This window comes from Natrix helvetica (genome assembly GCF_964273705.1).
Source record: "Natrix helvetica genome assembly, chromosome: 5".
Taxonomy (NCBI): Eukaryota; Metazoa; Chordata; class Lepidosauria; order Squamata; family Natricidae; genus Natrix; species Natrix helvetica.
Genome location: NC_138551.1, coordinates 128,366,354 through 128,390,860, shown reverse-complemented (window position 1 = coordinate 128,390,860; position 24,507 = coordinate 128,366,354).

The window sequence follows — 24,507 nt, the reverse complement described above, 5'->3', positions numbered from 1 at the left end:
AAGACAAAACAAAACTAGACAAAACATTTTTTTAAAAAATGTGCATTAAAACATAAAAAGACATGCATATTGTCGTCCCCCCCCCCCCCCCAGTTGAATTCAATACAGCAATAATATTTGCAAAATAGGCCCAAATACACATCTACTTGCAATTGCTTGACTTGCCATCTATCTGCTTTATATAAAAACATAGTTAACGGACAATCCAACAATAAAGCTACATTTCAAAACCTCAAAATTATCTGTAATCTGCTATTGTATTTAACTCACAGAAAATTTGCATGGGTTTCTTATCTACCACAGATCACCATAATCATTACCTCTGATCCATCCAGAATCTGTCCAGGGTTAAACATCTTTGTTTGGTTCTTAATAATAATATATTTCCTTAACATTTTAATTGGGATCTTTCCCAGCAATTGCTGTAAATGGTAAAACAATGACTCTTAAGACTTGTTTTCCAGTTAAGTATGACAAGTTCATTCCCCAATCTCCCTCAGTCTTCTTGAAAGAATCCATTTCATCAGTCATCCGTTCTGTCCACTTTGAGTCTTCAGGGTCCATGGCCTCTCCAGCCATCTCCAAGCAGCCTCCCTTCAAACCAGACTCCTCCTTCAGGGATTCCAGCAGCAAATTAAGTTCCAGTCCATCCATCCAATCCATCCTATTCAACAATTGTTGCTTGCTTCTGATTATCTCCTTTAAGTTGATTTAAAACCATTGTTATTTTATCAAACTTTTTAAATGAAGTTTTAAATAAGGCTTGTAAGTTGAAAGACTTTATATTCTTTAAATTACATCAAATTAGCTTACTCTAAGATCGTTTTAATGACCATATTAGTGACAACATAGACAAATTGATAACCAATGGCAAATTGTTATCCATCACCTTTAGGTTTCATAAGAAAGATTAAAAAGTGTTTAAAATTATTTGAGCATCATTTTGAAGAAAGTTTTTATCCACTTATTTATCATACCACCCCTCAAGTTTGTAATCATATCGCAAAATTGTCCTTTACTTTAAATCCAGTTCTACCACCAGAGTTCCCATAATCTATTTAGGAAGTGCAATGACATGTGAGAATGACTTCTGGGATGAGGGGAAGAGAGGCTGCCTAGGGAAGGATCAGCTAAGAGGGGAGAATCCTGCAGCTGCATAGTGGCAAAGTCAAGGGAAACTTTGCCCGGAGACCGATGACGTTCAAGCAGGGAGAATTCCCATTGGTCTTCCTGTTGTTTCTGGATACTCCCAATTCCGAAATTTGAGGAAGTTCCATTCTGGGCTCTGCAGCCTTTCTGTGATTCCTCGCTTCATGGAGAGAGGGAACCTTCAGGGAATTCCGCTGTCTGAGCTAAAATGGTCTGTGTGATTTTGAGACAGGTAGTTTTCTCCGGGGGGGAACCCCTCAAAAGTGGAGGGGCCAGGCAGGGCCAGGCAAAGGAGGCGGGGCCAGGCAAAGGCAATTCTGCTGGTTTGCAGAACTGTTCATACAATTAACAACCTGTTCTAGTGAACCAGGGACAACCGGCTGAATCCCACCACTGGAATCAACCTGTTGTTTTCAAAATGTTTATGAATCATCTTTCTTTCTCTGTTCATTTTATTTGTTTTCTGCTCTACAATATTCCCTATAATTGACCAACTGTGTCAATTATATTTTCAGTATATTTTGTCAGTATATGATTGACAATTTTTTTCAAACTTTTTCATTCACTTATGAATATAATGGCAGTATTTGTATCCTAATTAAGCATATTTTGAGATTGGACAAATGTAGGAGAAAGATTCAATGTGGGATAAGAAACAAAGTTTTCTGCTTTTCAAATTCCTGTATGTTCCCATTCTAGTTTCATCCATTTCTGAAGAAGAACGAGTTTCTCAATATTTCTGACAAAAAAATGTACTTGGACCAAAATGGAGAGATAACAGCAGATCTGGGCATTTGGGGCTTGTTGGTTCTCCCCAAGGAGGATGTCAAGAAAGAGACTCTGGCATATTTTGAGAGACAGAGACTTACTATCAAACAAGATGCTCTTTCACGGCTAAAGTTGCTCAATAAGGTGGGATAATTTTTGGTGTCTTTTCTCTGTTTTCCAAAGCCTGAGGTCCCATTTCAAGTGGGCAAAGCCTACACACCAGGATGGTTAAGAAATTGAATGGAATATTTTTTTGTAAACCTTTTATAGTCTATTTTCAATTCCATCCCTCTAGACTTTATTAAATAGAAAAGTACTTTATTGTAATGTTTAATTCCAAAAGCAAAAGGTAGGAACTAAATAAAGAATCAGCCAGTTGTTATACCTCCTGCATCTGTTTAGAAGTAGTCAGAGATTTCATATTTACCTCAGTGAAGACCAGAGGCTACTTGTCTCCATCCATTTCTACCTCCATTTTCCATAGACGGAGAGTCCTAACATCTTTTCTTTGCCATCCCTTGTTTTTCTGCTCAGTCCCTGCCTCAGTCCAAGTGTGTGGAAAGTTGTCATCCTGGATTTGTCAAGAGGACTCGAGAAGGAGAGCCAGTTTGCTGCTACGACTGCGTTCCTTGTCCGGAGGGGACCTTCTCCACTCAGGAAGGTGGGTCACACTGGAGGAAAATGGGAGGCTTTGTGGAACTGGATCCATCCAGAACATTTTCATGAAAGTGCAAATTAAAAGACAGAAGCTCATTTATTTGTTTGTTTTTTACCAGCACAATTTCTTATCTAAAAGGGAGTAAATCAAAAAGACTTTGAAGGAGGGGCTGGGAAGAGATGGGAGGAGGGAGTGGCAGACTGAGCAAGCTTTACTAACAGCAGAGGAAATATCACTTCTGCTTTCTAGTTTGGAAAAGTACTGCTAAGTTCACCTTTCTAGGAACATCTGAATTCTTTGAAACTTGATGAATTGTTTTAGGTCCACCTTCCGAAAGACCTTCCAATTCACTATTTATTGGCCACCCTTTGAGGATCACTGAGAAGATGTCACTGCTCCATAATGTGGTGCTGTGGATAATTAGGGGGGGCTCATTACATAAATAATCTACCAGTCATGTAGATCAATCAATCAATCAGAATAGAACTGGAAGGAACCTAAGAGGTCTTTTGGTCCTACCCCCTGCTCAAGCAGGAGGACCTATACCATTTCACACAAGTGACTGTCAAGTCTCTCCTTAAAAATCTCCAATGTTGAAGCACCCACAGGTTCTGAAGGCCCAGCTGTTCCACTTGTTAATTGTTCTCACTGTTAGGAAGTTTCTCCTGAATTCCAGGTTGCTTCCAGACGTTACAAGATACTGTAGGTATCCGCTAAGTCCAGTATATTAACTGCCATGTGGCAGGACTCAAAATATTTGTATAAAAAGATTATATGATTCATTATTAATCTGTAATAATATAGCTTCCTATGAATTACATTACACATTACACCAGAAATAATTAACACCCTAGGACTTTCCTCAACTTCATATACCGTATTTTTTGCCCTATAAGACGCTCCGGAATATAAGACGCACCCAATTTTAAAGGAGGAAAATCTAGAAAAAAAAGATTTTTGGGCTCAATTGCCACTCAATTTTGGGCTCAATTGTGGTCATAAGTTTTCTTTCTTTGTTTGTTTCTTTCATCTCTCTCTCCCACTTTCTTTTTTTTTTCTTTTCTTTTTTCATTCTTTCTACCTCTTTCTCTTTCTCTCTCTTTCTGTTTCTCTGTGTGTCTGTCTGTCTGTCTCTCTCTCTGTGTGTAGCTCTTTGTCTCTCTCTCCCTCCCCGCCTCTCTGTCTCTCTCTGTCATTCTTTCTGTGTGTCTGTCTGTCTGTCTCTGTATTTCTGTCTCTCTCTCTCCTCCCTCCTCCATCTGTCACTCTGTATGTGTGTGTCTGTCTGTCTCTCACTCTCCCTCCCTCCCTCTCTCTCTCTCTCTGTGTTTCTCTCTCCTCCCTTCCTCTCTGTCTGTCACTCTGTGTGTACGTGTGTCTGTCTGTCTGTCACTCACTCAATCACTCACTCTGTGTGTGTGTGTGTGTGTGTGTCACTCTCTCTCTCTGTGTGTGTCTGTGTCTCTGTCTGTCTGTCCCTCTCTCCATCCCAACTGGAGAACAACCTTTTCTGTCCCCTTACCAGCCCATCCGGGAAGATGAGGAACGCGAGGGGGATCCCTCCCCCCCCCACAGATGGGCTCCGAGCCAGAGTGGGGTGGGGAATCCTCCCTTTCCCCCTCTCAGAGATCTTTTGGGAAGTGAAAGAGCTGAGAGAGGGGAAAGCCTCCCATTGAAAACAGCGCTGAGTGGGGTAGGGAATCCTTGCTTTCCTCCTCTCAGGGATCTTTTGGGAAGGAAAAAGTGGGGTGGGGAATCCTCCCTTTCCTCCTCTCAGGGATCTTTTGGGAAGTGAAAGAGCTGAGAGGGGCAAAAGCCTCCCATTGAAAACAGCGCTGAGTGGGGTGGGGAATCCTTGCTTTCCTCCTCTCAGGGATCTTTTGGGAAGGAAAAAGCGAGGTGGGGAATCCTCCCATTGAAAACAGCACTGAGTGGGGTGGGGAATCCTCCAGTTCCTCCTCTCAGCGATATTTTGCTAAGGGAGGCTTCTCAAAATGGGAGATCCTTCAATCCGTCTCTCTCTCCCTCTGAAGTCCCCCAATGGCTCAGCATGAAAAACTGGGAAAGAGGAAAAGGAGGAGGAAGGAAAGGGGGGAGAGAAACGGGGGGGGGGGGAGGGAGGAAGAGAGAGAATCTCTCCCTTAAAGATCGCCTGCTTAAAGATCCTGCTTAAAAAGAAGCCTCGCTGCCTTTTTCTCTCTGATAGCTGCCTGCTTAAAAAGAAGGACGAGGCTTCTTTTTAAGCAGGCGATCTTTAAGCAGGCGATCTTTAAGGGAGAGATTCTCTCTCTTCCTCCCCCCCCCCGTTTCTCTCCCCCCTTTACTTCCTCCTCCTTTTCCTCTTTCCCAGTTTTTCACGCTGAGCCATTGGGTGACGTCAGAGGGAGAGAGAGACGGATTGAAGGGTGCAAAGAGATGGGGGCCTCCCATTTTGAGAAGCCTCCCTTAGCAAAATATCGCTGAGAGGAGGAACTGGAGGATTTCCCACCCCACTCAGTGCTGTTTTCAATGGGAGGATTCCCCACCTCATTTTTTCCTTCCCAAAAGATCCCCGAGAGGAGGAAAGCAAGGATTCCCCACCCCACTCAGTGCTGTTTTCAATGGGAGGATTCCCATTCGGCTGCACAAGCGCTGCCTTCTTCTCTCTGATAGCTGCCTGCTTAAAAAGGACAAGCCCCGATGCAAAAAAATGCCATGCACTTGCGAGTGAGTTACAGGGGCGGGGCTTCCAGGTTCATTGACCAACCAGCAGAAACCCACCACTGCCCAGGTGGCTACATTCGGCCTATAAGACGCAACCAGATTTTCACCCTCTTTTTTGGAGTAAAAAAGTGCGTCTTATAGGGCGAAAAATACGGTACCTAGCTACTTTTAAAAAAGATTACATCCTTCTTATGCTAGTTTTAACGAAAAATAAAAGGACAGAATTTTAAAGAAAAATGATTTTTTGGTTTCTCAGATGCAGAAAAATGCACCAATTGTCCAGATGATAAATATCCAAATGTGGACAGAGTCCAATGTATCCCCAAAGTTGTAACCTTCCTGTCTTATGAAGAACATCTGAGCATCATCCTGGTCTCTGTTGCACTACTCTTGTTCCTAACTACAAGCCTTGTTTTAATCCTCTTCATTAAATACCGAGAAACTCCCCTTGTCAAAGCCAACAATCGGGACCTCTCCTACATCCTCCTGGTGTCCCTCCTGCTTTGTTTCTTGTCCTCTTCTCTCTTCATTGGTCAACCAAGGAAAGCCACCTGCCTTCTCCGACAAACAGTTTTCAGCATCATCTTCTCAGTTGCTGTTTCTTCTCTCTTGGCCAAAACCATCACGGTGGTGCTGGCTTTCCTGGCCACAAAACCAGGAAACCGAGTGAAGAGATGGCTGGGGAAGAGCTTGGCCAACTCCATCATCCTTTCTTCTTCTGCTCTCCAAATTATCATCTGCTCCATCTGGCTGGGAGTTTCTCCCCCCTTCCCTGACTCTGACCTCCACTCCCAGCCTGGAGAGATCATCCTGCAATGCAACGAAGGGGCTGTTGTCATGTTCTACATCACCCTCAGCTACATGGGTTTCCTGGCTGCCATCTGTTTCACGGTGGCTTTCCTGGCCAGGAATCTGCCTGGGGCCTTCAACGAAGCCAAGTTGATCACCTTCAGCATGCTGGTCTTCTGCAGCGTCTGGGTGACTTTTGTGCCCACCTACCTGAGCACCAAAGGGAAATACATGGTGGCTGTTCAGGTCTTCTCCATCCTGGCCTCCAGTGCTGGTCTGCTGGGCTGCATCTTCATCCCCAAGTGCTACATTATCCTTCTGAGGCCAAACCTGAACACAAAGGAACAGCTGACAGCCAGAAGAAATGTGGAAATGTGAGACAGAAGAATGTCAACTTCAAGTATTCTCCATATGTGAGTGGGGCAATGATTTTTATTCAAATAAATAGTGTCTGGAAACCAATTTAAGTATGAATAAGTATGAATAAGTATGAATAAATTTCTTGGAGGAATGGGAATGTGTTAACAAGATTGAAATAAAGAATTAATGGACATGCAACCTTCATACCCTCATTTCTTAATTCATTTTATTTAAAATCCTGTGGCAACGCAACTGATATATTTCTTTTTATTTAAACAATATCTCTTTCTTGAAGAAAGTAACAATGGACATGAAGGTACCCTGATGCATGCTAATTATGAATATTCATGGTTATATAATCTATTAGATATACATACTCATGGTTATCATTTTCTTCTTCTTTCCAGAAATTTATAAATATGAGTGCATCCTCTTATCTATGGGAATCTGTCCTGCTTTTTTTCTGGAGGGAAATTCCTCCAGTGGACACTGAACAAATAATAACTCCAGTGAGTCTGGATTATTGGGGTTTTAGGTCCTGTAGGTCAGGCATGTCCAAAGTGCGGCCCGGGGGCCAAATGTGGCCCTTTTTCAAATTTCAAGCGGCCCGCAGCCTCTTCTCCCCACTGGAGTTATTTGTTTAGTCTTTCATAAAATACCGTATTTTTCGAAGTATAAAGATGCATCTTTTTCCCCTCAAAAAAGAGGCTAAAAATCTGGGTGCATCTTTGTTAGTGGTACTAGTGCGATTAAGCACTAGCAATGAACCCCAGGTCGAGGTTATAACAGAGCAACCCTGTAAAGTATACGCAGCGTGCGATAGATAAAGCAACCACACTGAATAATGGATAGTAAAGTAACAAAATAAACTTTACTTTTTGAAGAATATAGCAAAATCCATAAACACAGCCAAAAAGTCATACACAGAAAAAACAGTCCAATACTACCAAGATAACTTGGATACAAGTAGCAAATAACTTACACACAGTAAGTAGTAGCAACAGTAGTAACAGTTAGACAGCAGTTATCATACATCAATCAAGAGAGAGAGAGAGAGAACATCAGCTGCAATTTAAATGCTGTAATCTACTAATTAGCAGATCTACTCTCTTAAAGATACATAACATGCCTTGTGCAATATATTGTCTACCCAACTTGTTGGTTACACCCTAACATTCTCCCCTTTGGGTAGATCAATATATCCACTCACAATGTAAGATGATAACCTTCACATGATGAGGTATGTTTCACTGAACTTTGTGCCTTAGTGAAGTTGTCTGCTAAATTGTCTTCAGTTGAACAATATTCCAACTTTATCAGGCCATCCTTAATGCTTTGTCGAACATTAAGATACCTCAAATCAGTATACTTCGATCTCGTCTTAATAGCTAAACTAGTCGCCATTTTTATTGCTGCCTGATTATCTTCATAAACAGTAAAAGGTTCATTGATACTTAATCCCATATCTATAAGCAACTGCTTATAATATATCAGCTCAGTACATGTCAACGACAAACATGAAAACTCAGCTTCCATTGTGGATAAGCTTATGTGTTTCTGTCGTATCGACCTCCATCCAATCAGTACACCACCTAGCATAAAGGCTATACCGGAAGTTGACTTCCTATTATCTATAGCAGCTGCAAAATTCGCATCAGCATAAACAGTCAAAACTAAATCCCTATTCGGTTCTAAATACAATGCATAGTGGATAGTTTTCTTCAAATAACGCAGCACACGCTTTGCTGCTTGCCAATGCCTCTCTGAAGGACTATCATTGAATCTAGCCAGTTGGTTCACACTAAATGATATATCTGGTCTAGACCAATTACTTAGGTACATTAGGCTACCTATCAAAGATTGATAGATTCCCTTATCAAAACCAGTACCCTCAGTTACCTCAGGTTTAAACTCCAATGCCATTGGTGTCTTTGCAGTCTTACATAGCTCCATGCTATATTTCTTAAGCAAATGATTAATTTTACTAGCCTGTGACAGCTTAAAACCTTTACTGGTTCTAACCACGTCTAAGCCCAGATAATGCTTAATTTCACCCAAATTCCGGATTTTAAATTTACTCTCTAATTGTGAAACAATGTCAATAGCTTCCTGTTCAGACCTAGTAATAATAGCTATATCGTCCGTGAACAAAAGCAACAACGAGATCAAACCATTTTTCACCCGTCTAAACAAACAAGGATCAGCCAAACCTGGAATAAATCCCATAGCTTTTAATTCATTTACTATGCATCTGTTCCACTCAAAACCGGATTGTTTTAAACCATAAAGGCTTTTTTTAAGTCTCCAACAACCAGTCTGGCCATTAGAATCCACACCTGGTGGCATCTTCATATAAATGGTATGCTGCAATGGAGCATGCAGATACGCTGTTTCAACATCAATATGGGTAACATTACACCGATATTTAGCAGCCCACACCAATGATGCCCTCAACGTAGAGGCTTTCAAGCTCGGAGCAAAAACCTCATCGTAATCCCTCTCAGTTTGGGAAAACCCTTGAGCAACTAAACGAGCCTTATAAATAGCATTGCCAGCAGCATCGTTTTTAATTTTAAACACCCATCTACAGCCAATTGCACTCTCCCCTGAAGGGAGCCTAGCTTCTTCATAAACTTTCAATTCCTGTAAGGATTTCAACTCCTTCTCCATAGCTGTCTTCCACAATTTCTTTTCCTTTTCAGGATACAGCCTTAACTCTGCAAAACTAGAAGGTTCTATGCTAACTTGCAATACTACACTGGCTTGGTATCTGTCGGGTGGATGCCTGTCCCTAGTAGACCTCCTAGGCAATACAGGACTTACAGGATCATCCTGTTCCACCTCACGAGTAGATTCTACATCTACATCTTCCTCCCCTTTCAGAGTAATAGATGGACCATCCTGATTCTCTAACTGCTCATTTGGTGTATCATGATTAACCAAACGATCAACATCTATATCATCACAAACCTTGTGAAACTCTTGTTCTAGCTTCTCCCAACCAACATGTTCTGAAAATTTAGCACTAGCACTGTGCATAATTCTCCGAGTTCCAGGTTCCCAGAACCTAAACGATCTATGATTGGAATTGTACCCAACAAAAACCATTTTCCTAGCTCTGCTTTGATCCTTCCGTCTAGTCTGTGAGGGAATATGCACCCAAGCAGGGACACCAAATGTGTGTAAATAACTCAAATCAGGCTTCCTACCATGCCAAAGAGTATAAGGAATCTTACCAGTAGTTGAGTTAACTACTATGTTCAGAATATGGTTTGCACACATTATAGCCTCACCCCAAAGCTTTTCTGACAAACCAGAATCAACTAGCATAGTTCTGGTCATTGCCTGCAATGATTGACCACGTCTTTCAATAAATGAATTATGTTCTGGCCTGTAGGGGGCAGAACGCCTATGTTCTATACCAGCATTCTCCAACATTGATGTAAACCTATGATTAGTGAATTCAGACCCATTATCAGTGACTAGGCAAAGTACTTTTTTATCCATCTTACGTTCAACAAACTTTAACCATTTAGTAAAATGTTGGAAAGTTTCTGCCTTTGATTTCATTACATAACAGAAACCATACCTAGAATAATGGTCCATAATGCTGAGTATATAGCAGGCACCTCCTAAGCTAGGTTTCTTAGGGCCAATTAGGTCTGCAAACACTACATCCAGTGGTTTAGATGTCTTAAATCCTTGAAACCGGTTTGCAGGAGTAACCTTACTTTTAGCCTGGTTACAGGCATTACAGTTAAGATATTTTGAACAAGGTTTCAAATTGATTCCATTAGATAGAATAACAATTTGACGTACCATTTTATAATTTACATGGCCTAAACGTCTATGAAGTAGATGTATACAGTTATCATGGGGCTGTTTATTCTTATAATCAGGTTCAGAACTCGCAATATTTAAAGAGTTCTCATGTAGAATAAATAAATTATTCTCCAAATTGGCAATAACACTATTACCTTCCTTTTCAATAATACATCTATCATTCTTAAATGTTACTGTAAACCCACATTTCACAAGGTCTTTTACAGATAATAGGTTAAATTTCATTTTAGGTACATATAACATTTCCACTTTTTCATTAATACATGGACAATAAGCTGTACCTTCACCTGAAGCCTTGATTTTCCAACCATTTGCTAAGGAAATATGCTGTTTGCTAGCCTTCATAGTAACAAACCTTTCTTTAACCTTAGTTATAGAATGGGATGCGCCACTGTCAACCACCCAGAAACTATGGTTTACAGCCTTATCAACCTTAGCTACAGTTACAGTAACATTGTTGCTTTTTCTTTTACTATTAGCAACACTCCTTTTCTTGCTATTTTTACAGTTCTTAGCAATATGCCCCTTACCACCACAAGAATAACATTTCTTAACAAAATTTACAGTTGAAAACTGTGTTTCTTCTTGTGATTGATTGTCTCTGAACTGAACTCTATCCTCTCTTCGTCTGGACTCTTCAAGCAATCTCCCGGTAACCTCAGATAATGTCAGTTCATCATGTGAAAGAACTTCCAATGAGGAAACAAAAGAGTCGTAGCTTTCATCAAGCGATGATAGAATAATATACACCTGTTGAAACTCAGAAAAAATTAACTCTTTTTCTTGCAAATCCTGCAAAGTTTTCTTCATGAAGTCTAAATGAGCCAACATATCACCACCTTTTTGCAAACGGGCTCTAAACAGTTTCCGTGTGAGATGAATATGAGCACCCACACTGTCCCGAACATAAATTCTCCGCAATGTGTTCCAACACCTAGCAGCAGACTCTTCGCCACGAATATGGACCAGTTGCTGGTCATTCAGTGTTAGTCCAATAATGCAGAGAGCTCTCTCATTGTCCCTGTTAAACTGCGCAATCTTCTTCGCATCCTCATTATCAGCAGGATCCCAACCTGTAACATCCAGTGGGTTCTGAACCACAGACCACAGTCCTTCTCTACGCAGAAGTAGGGAACACTTCAAGGACCAGGAAACATAGTTGGTTCCATCAAATCGGGTAATCATGGAGAGTGCAGCAGACTGTTCTTGTGCCATATTCACAAAAATAAACTATCCAAAAAGTGGTGCATAAAAATAAAAAAAAATTATGATTAAGGCAGGGCGTCTGGGCCCATAACCAATGTTAGTGGTACTAGTGCGATTAAGCACTAGCAATGAACCCCAGGTCGAGGTTATAACAGAGCAACCCTGTAAAGTATACGCAGCGTGCGATAGATAAAGCAACCACACTGAATAATGGATAGTAAAGTAACAAAATAAACTTTACTTTTTGAAGAATATAGCAAAATCCATAAACACAGCCAAAAAGTCATACACAGAAAAAACAGTCCAATACTACCAAGATAACTTGGATACAAGTAGCAAATAACTTACACACAGTAAGTAGTAGCAACAGTAGTAACAGTTAGACAGCAGTTATCATACATCAATCAAGAGAGAGAGAGAGAGAACATCAGCTGCAATTTAAATGCTGTAATCTACTAATTAGCAGATCTACTCTCTTAAAGATACATAACATGCCTTGTGCAATATATTGTCTACCCAACTTGTTGGTTACACCCTAACAATCTTATACACTGAATACAGCATTTTTCACCTCCCAAAACTCTGCCCCCTTCACCAAGAATGGAGAGTGGCTGGAGGCTCTGTCCAAACTCCCTTTTTCCTATGGTCTGAATGGAGGAATTCAGCTGATCCTAGGCAGGGAGGGAAGTGGATGATGTGACTCAGGCAGGCTCTGATTGAGGAAGGAATCTTTCCCAAAGAAACAGAGAAACCCACTGGGGTCCAGGGCTGGGAGGGGATCTGGGACCTCCACAGCCAGAGAAAGAAAGGGAGTGAGTGAAATTGGAGGGGAAGATTAAAAAAAAACCTCTTCCTCCTGGGTGGGAAGAGAAACAGCCCCAGATGTGAATCCAAGGACCACAATAATCAGCGCAGGGAAGGCAAAGGGGAGGCCGGCCAATTCCTGAGATAGACGAAGATCAAAAGGAGAACTCTGAAAATTCAACCAAACCTGGACTCAGCCTAGAGAGTTGCCCCTGCATGGCCTCATGGGAGTCTGACAACCAATCAGAAGACAAGATCAAGATCAAAGGCCAGAGAGGGCATAAAACCAGGGACTAAGCATCTCAGTCCTGCCTTCTCTTCTCCACCAACATTGAAGTATGTGATCACCTTTTCTGTTCAGGACTCAAGCCATGTGGTCCTATCCACCATTAAAACCATCTTTCCAAGCAGCCTCCATGTCTTCAGTGTCTTTTTCCACACATGGAGCCAAACCCAGGAGGACATTTCTTTCAACAATACTATATGCTTTATGTGCTTTATATTGATAAGACCAGGCCTGGAATCCTACCTCCAGCTTTGGTTACCAGGATTCAAACAACGTGTTGAGAGTCCAGAAAGTGTGCAGAGAGGAGCAAGAAAGAGGAGGGGGGATCTGGAGGCTGAATCCCATGGTGAACCATGGCAGGAACTGAGAATATATTCTAGGCTAATGAAGAGAAGGATGGGAAGGAACAGAAGGGGGTTGAGCTCTTCTCCAAAGCACCCGAAGGCAGGAGAAGCAGAACAGGTGGAAACTAATCCAGGAGAGATTCAATCTAGAATTAAGGAGAAATTTCCTGACAGGGAGAACAATTAACCCATGGAAGGGCCTCCCTCCAGAAGCTCTGGGGACTCCATCTCTGGAGGCTTTGAAGAAGAGACCGGACAGTCATTTGACCAATTCTGTTATTATTCTTTTACCTTATAAGGCTGAAATCTGAAGCCAGCAAAGCTAAAAACTCAGCAGATAAATACTATCATGCCATTAAACACCTAAGTAATGATTTCTTTTAATCGATCTGTCTCCCTGTCAATTGGATTCCAAACGAAACGTGTTTTCTTCCAACAGAGAAGTAAAGAGGAGGAATTCCTGGGTCTCTGCAGGATTGTGATGGATTCCATGGAAAGACAGGCAGGGAGCTTTTTCTCTTGCATTCTTCATGTTTAGGCCTTTGCTTGTTTCTCTAAATAAAAGTGTGTCCCAAACGCTGTTTTTCTTTGGCATTTTCCCTGGGATTCCACGCAAGAGGGAACCCCCTCAAATTGCAAAAGCCCCAATTCTCCTGCCTTGCTCTATGGTTGTTTGAAAGGCGTTAAGAAAGGGGGTGGAACTGGGGTCCTCCCCTCCCTTTCCCTCCCCTCCCTTTTCTCTAATTAATATTTCTCTTTAATATCTTTTTTGCCTTGTTTTGGCTCTCCGGGCTCCTGGTTCTCTGGGCGGCCTCTCTGAACTCCGCTCCCGCCTCCCACCTGCCCTCCCGGCCCTTCCCCTGCTGCCCCGGAGCCCCTCCAAGAAGCCCGACGGGAGGGGCGTGGAGTTGGGGGCGCCTGGACGGCCTTCCTCCCAGCCCAATTGCGGGGATCGCGGGCAGCTCTTTGCCTCTTCCTTCCCGGGCCACGTCGGGGCTCTGTTTCCAGAGGCTGTGGGGAACCTCGCCGAGTAGCCGGGCAAAGAGACCCCAGACGGGCAGGCGAGGGAGGAGCCCCCAGGCGAGGGGAAGGGAGTCTGGGGGTGAGCGAGAGCCAACTCGGTATCCCCAGGCGGGGCTACAGCTTCACTCGGCTTTCCCGGCAGCGGGCAGCCAGGCAGGCAGTGGGACGGGGCTGCTGAGATTGGGGGGTCGGGGATGGGAGGCGAGCAAGGGGGAAAGGAAGTGGTTCCGGGGAGCAGCGGATCGACCCCCTCTGTTCGATCGGGGCAACGAGAGAACAGACTGCGGACACGAAGTGACTTAACAGCTCTTTATTAGTAGAAGAAGTGATCCAGCTTGCTCTGTGGCCGGAGGGTTCCCCTTTTATAGGACTCGGGTACGCCTCTCGACCAATCAGAGCGATACCTGTTTCCCGCTGTAGCAGCGGACCAGAGAGGAGACTTCCTACAATATATGCTAATATCTAACACCCCTCCCCCCTTAGATGGCACATTGCGGTTAGTTACATAGTCTCTAAGGTACGTTGGTGTTTGCCTTATGCGGGTGGAACGTCGCAGTTCGGGTTGATCGGAAGTAGTTGCAGGATCGGTTGCTTTCTCTGTTTCGCGTTCGGGAGTCTGCAGGCTTTCGTTGCTTTGGCGTTCGGGGGTCTGCTTGCTCACGTCGCTTGGGGTTGTTCCGTTTTGTGCTCGGCCTCTTGTTCTGACCTGGGCTCGCAGGTGTCGTAGTTCTCTGTGTTGGGGCTCTCGAGTGGCTGACTTTGCGTTGGTAGGTAGCTCTCGTCCTCGGTTCGTAGGTCTGAGTGTGCCAGGCGACCCCGAAGTTGATCGATGTGCCTTTTCCAGTTCCGCCCATCTTCCAGTTCTAACAGATACGATCGTGGACCCGTGATGCCAATGACCCTTGCCGGCATCCACAATGTTCCCCCTGCATAGTTGTGGGCGTATACTGAATCCCCTATGCTAAAACTCCGAATTCTGCTTGTGGAGTCTGGGGGTGCTGTGGCAGAGTAATTTGGGTGAAGACGGTCCAGGTGAGACCGTAGACAGCGGCTCATGAGTAGCTCAGCGGGGCTCCTACCCGTCGTTGCGCTGGGGGTAATGTGTTGGATTAATAGGTAATGGTCAATGCGTGTTTGCCAATCACCTGGACCCATCCTAGCAAGGGCCTCTTTTGCGGATCGCACCATTCTCTCCGCCTGTCCGTTTGATGCCGGATGGAATGGCGCGACGAGGGCATGCCGAATTCCCTGACCCGCTAAGTATGTTTCGAATTGCATGGCCGTGAACTGGGGCCCGTTATCGGAGACCAGGAGGTCGGGCAGGCCATGAGTAGCGAAAAGTTGCCGTAGAACCTTAATGACTGCCTCTGCCGTGGTTGAAGTCATTAGGACTACTTCTATCCATTTGGAGTATGCATCCAAAACTATAAGGAACGTCTGACCTTGAACTGGCCCTGCGAAGTCGATGTGTATTCTCGACCAGGGTGCTTTAGGCTTTTCCCATTCTGTGGCGGGCGCTTCCGGGGGTGCTGGTCTAAATTCTTGGCATGGATCGCAAGTGGCCACCCACTCCTCTATCTCTTTATCCATGTTTGGCCACCAAACGTAACTTCTTGCTAACGCCTTCATCCGAACGATCCCCGGGTGCCCAACATGTAATGCATCTAACACATTTCTACGTAACGCATAAGGAATAACAACTCGATCCCCCCACAATAAACAACCTTGTAACACTGAGAGCTCGTCCCGTTTCGACCAAAACACTTTGAATTCCGGGCCCACGTTTCCCTTTGGCCACCCCCTCCAAACCCAAGTTTGAACTTGCTTTATTAAACTGTCTTTAGAGGAGAACCTTGCAACGTCGCAGGAAGAAACCGGTCCAGAGTCCAAACAGTCAATGAGCAACACCGGTACTTCGGGAGTGGGGTCTGGCAAAAGGTCCGGTAGTGGACAACGGCTGAGTGCGTCTGCGTGTCCTAGAGTGGAGCCCGGTCGATGAATCAACTTGTAGGAGTACGCAGCCAGGAAAACAGTCCACCTGGTCATGCATGGAGAAAGGGAGACCGGAGTGGGGCGGTTTCCCGCCAAAAGTCCCAACAGCGGTTTGTGATCTGTAATTAGTTCAAAATCGCGGCCGTAGAGGTATTCATGGAAACGTTTTACTGCAGCTACAGCAGCTAACGCTTCCCTGTCCATCTGGCTGTAGTTCCTCTCAGCCGATGAAAGAGTTCTAGAGTAGAAGGCGATGGGTGCTTCTTTTCCGTCTGGCATCCTGTGGCTAAGGACTGCGCCAACTCCAAAGGGTGATGCGTCGCAGGTCAATACCAGCGGTAGTGTCTGGCTGTATTGGACTAACAGCGAGTCAGTGGTGAGCAGGCGCTTTACCCCGGCAAAAGCTGCTTCTTCAGATCGTCCCCATCTCCATGGTGCGTTCCTCTGGAGTAGTCGATGTAGTGGCTCAGCAACGGTTGCCTTCTGTCTCAGAAAAACGCTGTAGAAGTTAAGTAGTCCGAGGAAGGCCTGCAACTCGGTCTGATTTCGTGGTGTGGGGGCGTCCTGGATCGCCTTAATTTTCTTTGAAGTGGGGTGTATTCTCTGACCATCGATTCTATAACCCAGGAATTCTACGCTAGGTACGTTAATTTGGCATTTTTCTTTTTTAAGGCGGAGACCCTTCTCTCTGATTCTGGCCAAAACAGTTCTGACTCTTTTATTTAATTGCTCCTCGTTTGCAGCGGACACTAAGATGTCGTCGAAATAGGGGACGACTCCCGGTATCCCTTGCAAAAGTCGTTCCATGACACTCTGGAACAAACCTGGAGCAATGCTCACACCGAATAGTAGCCGGTTGCATTTGAATGCTCCTCTATGCGTCACTATGGTTTGGGCCTCCGCTGTGGCACTATCTACGGGCAACTGCTGGTAAGCTTGTGCCATGTCTAATTTAGCAAATATCTTTCCTGGCCCCAGCGAGTGCAATAAGTAATAATAAATTAATAATAAATTTGAATTTATTAGCCGCTCCCTTTCCAGAACAGGACTCGGGGCGGCGTACAATAGAACATATAAAACACAAAACATATGTACAGACACATAAACATACATATATACAAGGACATACATGCACGGAGGAGGTAACAAACTACATCACATTTAGACAGTTAAAAATCACCGTTAAAATATCCCAGTTATAATAACACAATTTAAAATTTAAAATTAAAAAAATTTAAAAGGACTGTCAGGAGGAATAAGAAAAAATTTACGGTTGAGCCAGGCCAGATAATTGAAAGAGGTGGGTCTTCAGCTGTACACGGAAGGAGCGGAGATCGGAAATGATCCTGATGTCACGGGGGAGGTCATTCCACAGGGCTGGGCCCATCACAGAGAAGGCTCTGCTCCTGGGTGTCGCCCCCCGACACTGTTTAGCGGACGGCACCCGGAGAAGTCCCTCTCTGTGTGAGCGGATTGGTCGTAGGGATATATGGGGCAGGATGCGATCCTGCATGTAACTAGGTCCTGTGCCATGGAGCGCTTTAAAGATCATAATCAAAACCTTGAAACGCACTCGGTAGACTACAGGAAGCCAGTGCAGCTCGCGCAGGAGAGGTGTTACAGGGGAGTATCTAGTCCTCCCCATAATCACCCGCGCGGCCGCGTTCTGGACCAACTGCAGTCTCCGAGTGCATCTCAAGGGAAGCCCCATGTAGAGAGCATTGCAGTAGTCCAGGCGAGACGTCACCAGCGCATGGGTGACTGTGCGTAGGGCATCCTGGTCCAATAAGGGGCGCAATTGGCGCATCAGGCAAACCTGATGGAACGCCCCCCTTGCCACGGCTGTTACATGGTCATCCATGGACAGCCGGGCATCCAGGAGGACGCCCAAATTGCGCACCTGTTCCATGGGGGCCAGTTGTACGCCCCCAATGGCCAGATATGGAAGCAACTGGTTGAACCGGGAGGCCGGAAGCCACAGCCACTCCGTCTTGGAAGGGTTGAGTTTTAGTCGGTTGCCATCCATCCAGACCCGTACGGCCTCCAAACACCGGGACATCATTTCAACGGCCTCATTGGGGTGGTTCGGGGTGGAAATGTATAGCTGAGTATCATCAGCATACAGATGATATCCCACCCCAAAACCGCGGATGATCTCGCCCAGCGGTTTCATGTATGTGTTGAACAGGAGAGGCGAGAGCACCGACCCCTGTGGCACCCCACATGTGAGGGGGCTCCGGGTCGATCTCTGCTCCCCTGCCAACACACGTTGCGTCCAGCCAGAGAGGTAGGAGCCAAAGCACCGTAAAACGGTGCCCCTGACTCCCAGCCCCTCAAGCCGGTGCAACAGGATACCATGGTCGATGGTATCGAACGCCGCCGAGAGATCTAATAGGACCAGGATAGAGGAACAACCCCTATCTCTGGCCCTCCAGAGATCATCCACCAATGCGACCAAGGCCGTCTCCGTGCTGTGCCCGGGTCGGAAGCCGGACTGGCGCGGGTCTAGATAATCATTCTCCTCCAGGTGACGTGGGAGCTGTTGTGCCACCACACTCTCTACAACCTTCGCTAAAAAAGGAAGGTTGGAGACTGGACGATAATTGACTAGATCCGTTGGGTCCAGGGAAGGCTTCTTGAGCAGGGGCCTCACAACCACCTCTTTCAAGGCGGCCGGCAGAAACCCCTCACCCAACGAAGCGTTCACTAGGCCCAGGAGCCAATCGCGCGTAACCTCCCAGGATGCCAGTACAAGCGAGGAGGGACACGGGTCCAATAAACATGTGGTAGGTCGCAGACGTCCACGTAACCTGTCCAAATCCTCGATGGCAACCGAGTCAAACTCCTCCCAAAGCGGTCCCTCAAGACTCGCCACGGGCGTCTCAACTGGACTACTGAAAGGGGCCCATCCCATCCGGATTTGAGCGACTTTGTCCTGCAGATATTTCCCAAACTCCTCTGCTCTGCCCTGTAAAGGGGCTTCCCGCGGTCTCTCAAACAGGAGGGAGCGGGTCACCCGAAACAGGGCGGCAGGGCGGTTATCTGCGGACACAATAAGAGTGGCGCAATGTTGACGTTTGGCCGCTCTTAGTGCCACAAGGTACGTCCTCAAATAGGCTCGTGCCTGTGCTCGGTCAAATTCGGAACGGGAGGATCTCCAACGACTCTCTAGGCGTCTCTTGTGGCGTTTCATCACCCTTAGCTCCTCGGTGAACCAAGGGGCCAGGGTGGTTCGTCGCCGCAGGAGAGGCCGCAAAGGCGCCACCCGGTCTAGGGCCCCGGTAGTCGCACTATTCCATGCGTCTACCAGGTCCTCCACTCGGGGGCGGGTCAGGTCCACAGGAGGTGGCCCAAGCTCCGTCTGGAACCTATCTGGTTCCATCAGGGGCTTGGGGCGGAACCATAATACCTTCCGGTTCCGCCTCCCCGCAGCGGGGGGTAGCACCAAGTGCTGTACTACTGGCACAGGATATGCGCTTTGTTGTAGTGCAACATTAATTGTGCATTTATAGTCCGCGCAGATGCGGACTGACCCGTCTGACTTAACGGGGGTCACAATGGGAGTTTCCCAACGCGCGTGATCCACCGGCTCAAAGATTCCTTGCTCCACTAACTTATCTATCTCCTTATCTATTTTTGGGCGGAGTGCAAAAGGCACTCGTCTCGGCTTAAGTTGGATTGGTGCCACTTTGGGGTCTAAATTAAATAAGATTGGTTTACCCACATACTTACCAAGACCGGGGCTGAACACATCCTCGAACTCCTTAAATATCTGCTCAGCGCTGCTGTTTTCCACGGCGTTGATTCCGGTGACTTCTAACCCCAATGCTTCAAACCAATCTAGTCCAAGAAGGTTCTGTAACGGTGCGCTGGCGACGGTCACGGGCAGCTGGGCTACGATGTCCTTCAAACGGATCTGGAATGTGCCTTGGCCCACGATGGGGACTTGGTTCCCCTGGTAGTCTCGAAGCAGGATGTCTGGAACACGTAGTTGGCTCTTTTTGAGGCTAGGGATAGCCTGTTTCATGGATGCCCATGAAATGATCGTCAGGGATGATCCTGTGTCAACTTCTAGCTCGCAAGGTGAGCCCTCCAAGAGGACTGTGACTTTCAGCTTTTTAGGCCGCTTGGTGCGGACCTGACTTATTGTAGTGAGATACGTTCGCAATTCCTCTCTCTGGGTCAACTCTATCTCAGCATCTGTATCCTGAAGATACTCTCGTTGAGCGTCTTGATAGAACGCTCTCTCAGCTCTTTGCGAGTAATCTCTCTGGGAATACGCTCGCTCAGCTCTTTGGGAATTTTCTCTCTGGGTAAACACTTGTGGATTTCTCTCTGGGCGCCCTTTTTGATTTCGCCAAGCCCCTGGGTTGGGCTTCTGTTGGCGGTACATTTGTGGCTGCCGTGAGGCAGGGACTTTGCTCCGGCACACTCGTGCGATGTGCCCAAGTTTGTTGCAGTGCGAACAAACAACGTTCCTGAACCTACAGGTAGACCGGGGGTGATTCCCTCCGCAGCTTGCGCAGGGTGGCAAACGGAATCCGGGTCTCCCCCCAGGTCTCACGTGACTGCTCCGCATCAGGTGACTTTCCTCGAGCTCGGGATCCTCGAAGTCCGGAATTGTGTCCTCGTAGTGGACTCTGGTGTGTCTTGGCGCTGGCTGGCTTGTGTTGAACCCGCGTTGAATTGTTTCCGCTGATCTTTCTGCTGATTCTGAAGCTCTTGCCTCGTCGAGCGCAATCTGCAGGCTTAAATTGGTTTTGGCCAACAGCCGTTTTTGTAGGGAAATGTCTCTCAGCCCGCATATAAGTCGATCCAGAATTTGCTCGTCCAGGTCTCTGAATCCACAATGTGTGGCTGCTTTTCGTAGAGCTGCAACGTACTGGTTGATAGATTCTCCCGCCTTCTGGTTCCTCGTGTTGAATGCTTGGCGACAAACGTGGCGGGAAGGTTTTGGCGCGTAATGGGTTTGCAGCGTTTGTTGCAGCGCCGTCCATGATACCGCCTGAATGGGGGTTGGTTCAGAGAGGTCCCTGGCCGTCTCGAAAACTTCTCGGCCGCAGTAGCTCAGGAATATATTTTTCTTTCGAGAGTCCGGTATTCCTGTATATTCGTTTGCTTCGAGAAAACACTCGAACCTGAGCATGTATGATTCCCAATGATCAGCGATTGGGTCGAATGGAGCTGGAGGAGTGTGCATCGCCATTTTCCCTCGTTTGAAATTGCCGCGCTGCGGTGTCCTGAGATGGCTGCCGGTATTTCTGCCAAATTCCTGGCTAGATCGAATCCGGGGATTCTGAAGTAGCGTTCTTCGTCCTATCTGTCTCTCAATCCCACCCTCGTCGCCAATGTTCGATCGGGGCAACGAGAGAACAGACTGCGGACACGAAGTGACTTAACAGCTCTTTATTAGTAGAAGAAGTGATCCAGCTTGCTCTGTGGCCGGAGGGTTCCCCTTTTATAGGACTCGGGTACGCCTCTCGACCAATCAGAGCGATACCTGTTTCCCGCTGTAGCAGCGGACCAGAGAGGAGACTTCCTACGATATATGCTAATATCTAACACCCTCCGGACTGCAGCACCGGGCAGCCTCACCTGTTCCTCTCCCTTCGAGGCTGCGTTGCCTCAGCTGGGGCTAAACGGAGCCCGGCTCGGCGCTTGGTTGCCGGCGGTTGGGGAAGGTCCAGAGCAGCAGCGGCGCCAGGGCCAGGTTGCAGCTCTCGGAAGGAGGGCAGAGGGCGGGAGGGAAGCGGATCTTCTCCTGGCCTCTGGGAAGGGTCCTCAGCCCCCCTTTTTTACCTGCGCCCCCCCCAATGATCTGAAACGGCGCCCCTGATTTCCTTCTCCTCCGTTAGTCTCCCCTTCCCTTCCCGTCAAAATCCCAGCCCCTCCTTTTCCTTCGCACTGCCAGACAGTCCCAAAACTCTGACCGCTCCGAGGCCTCTTTGCCTCCACCTGCTATTTCAGCCCTTCCCACAGGGGGCGCTCTTCTTTCCCATTAGCCCAATGACTCAGCCCCTTCGCTGCTCTCTCTGTCACCCCCGCTGCCTCCCCCAAAGGACTCCGCAGCCCCAGAGACGCTCCGGTCTTTGGACTCCAGCCAAGCAGCCGGGCGGGGCAGAAGGGCCAGAAGGGCCCCTGGGGAACTCTGCAGGTGGGCCCTTCCTGATGGAAATTCAGCTCCACCCTCACAGAAGCCTCTTCCTTCCTCCTGTCCAACTTCTCAAAGTAGCTGGTATCCCGCTAGATCCCTTTGTCTCCCACTGTGGCTGGGATCTCCGTCTTCCCGAGGCTGATTGATGCTCTCGGGGATTTTGGGTTGGTTGTGCAGGCAAGACTGGCTGGCTGGGTTTTGCGCTGCTGTGTAAGAGCTGCTGGGTAAGAGGACGTCACAAATAGGCTCCTCCGGGCACTTGGTGGCAGCTGATCAGGGAGGAAAAGTCCGTGGAAGGGAAAGGTGGGAGGGGGGGAAGAGACCAAGGAATGCCCAGAAGACTTGGGGTCCCTTCTGAAGAAGCAGCGTCCTCACTGGTTTGATCTCTGAAGTTTGAGGAGGCTGACACTTATTCAGTTACTTGTCCTTACGAAACAATTAAATCTGAAGAGAAGGTGGAGGGATTATTCGCATCCCTTTCCCTTTTTTCCCTTTCTCCCTTTCCCTTTCCTTTCTTTTTCCCAACCCCCTCCTGCTTCCTCCCTCCCTCCCTCCCTGCCTCTGTTTCCATTTCACTCTTTCCATTCAGAGGGCGCAGAGTCAGAGTAAATCCCCCATTCATTGGGATCAGCCTGATTGCGTCCTTGGATGGGATCGCACACAAACACCTCCTCCTCCTCCTGCCCCTCCCTGCTTCCCTCGCGCCTTGCCCGTCTAAACAGCCCTCGCGCCCGCCCCGCTCCCTTGCACCGTGGGGGGGGAGGGGCAGCAGGAAGAAGCCGCTCCAGCCCCTGACCAGCCCCCACCCCTTTCCACCGACCCCGAAGTCCTTGCCCCGCACTGCCAAACCCCCTCGGAGCTCCTTGTAGGGCAGCCTTCTCTCGCAGTCGCCACTCCAGCCTCCCACCTGCGGAGAACGCGCTCCGCTCCGACGCCAATCAAGTGATCCTCCCCCGCAGTTTCTCCCCCCCCCCCGTACCTCACCTAGAGAAACAGGCTTCCTTTTAGTGACCTCATCAAAGCACAAACCCCTCCGAACAGGGCAGAGGTCGCTAAATAACGGGGGAGGGAGGGGGGCTGCTGTGAGGAGGGTCTCCAGCTGGGGAGACGGAGGGAACTTCAGCGCAACAGCCGCTGGGAAAAGCAGAGGCAGAAAGGGGGCTTTTCTCTCGGGGGGGGGGGGTCGGCTGACCCTCCAAAGGCTTCTCAGCAGGCAGCTGTCCGGGAGAAGGACCGCCGCTTTAGGAGTGCTGGGTCCGACGGAGAACTGGAAGGGATTAAGCAGGGGGTGGGGGGGGTGTAGAGAAAGTCGGTGCGCCCTTTCAGATGGGAGGGGGCAGAATAGAGAGACCTCAAATCTGCAGCTGCTGAAAAGCTCCAGGTGAGGCCGGTGCTCTTGGAAGCTTACCTGGACGGAGGTTAAAAAGGGGGGGATGTTGACATCTTTACTCCCCCCCAGAAAACCTCCGCTTCTCTCCCGAGCCCCCCCCCCCTTCCAAGAGCTCCCAACTTTGCGCTGTTGCTGCCGCTGCTCTTGGCCTCTCCTTCCTCCGGCTCTCCCCAGCCCAACGGCTGCGATCCCCAAGGGAGAGAAATCCATCCCCGGAGCCCATCCGCTCCTCCCAAGAACGGCTTCCCCGCTGCCCTCCTCCGCCGGTGCCCGCCTGCCCTGCCTCTCCCTTGGGGAGGTGCCGAATGCGGATGTCCTCCCCCGCAGACCCCAGAGGTCCTGTGTGGGCTCAGACCTCCATAGGCTGCCCGCCTGCCCACCCAGGATGCCCCTCCCAGTCTCAGATATGGGGGGGGGGAAGCATGCTCCCCCACCGCGGCTCTTCTGCCCCTCTCCTCGACGGAGCCCTGAGGTGACCTGGGAGGGAAGGGGCGCAGGAAGCCCCCCCCCCTCCATCCCTGCGGCAAAGCTGGGAGGAAACCCAACCGGGCGCCCTCCCGCTCCTCGCTGCGCTTGGCCAGCCCCAGGGGAGGAAGGCAAGGCCGCGGTGGTCGGGAGGCGACAGCCGGTCTGCAGGAGATGGCCTTGGTGGAGCTGGGTGCGAGGGAGGGGGTAAGTGAGGGGTGGGTGCCACGGCTGTCTCTTTGGGCCACGGGAGAGGACAGCAGCTTTCGTCTGTGAGAAGTTGTGCCTGCTGGCAATTGTGGTTGTTAGTTGCGAAGTTGTGTCCGACCCATTGTGACCCCCATGGACCACGTTCCTCCAGGCCTTCCTGCCCTCTACCATCCTCTGGAGTCCATTTAAGTTCACACCTTCTGCTTCGGTGACTCCATCCAGCCACCTCCTTCTCTGTCATCCTTTTCTTCTTTTGCCCTCCATCGTTCTCAGCATGAGGCTCTTCTCCAGGGAGTCCTTCCTTCTCATTATATGGCCAAAGTATTTGAATTCCCTCTTCAGGATCTGGCCTTCTAAAGAGCA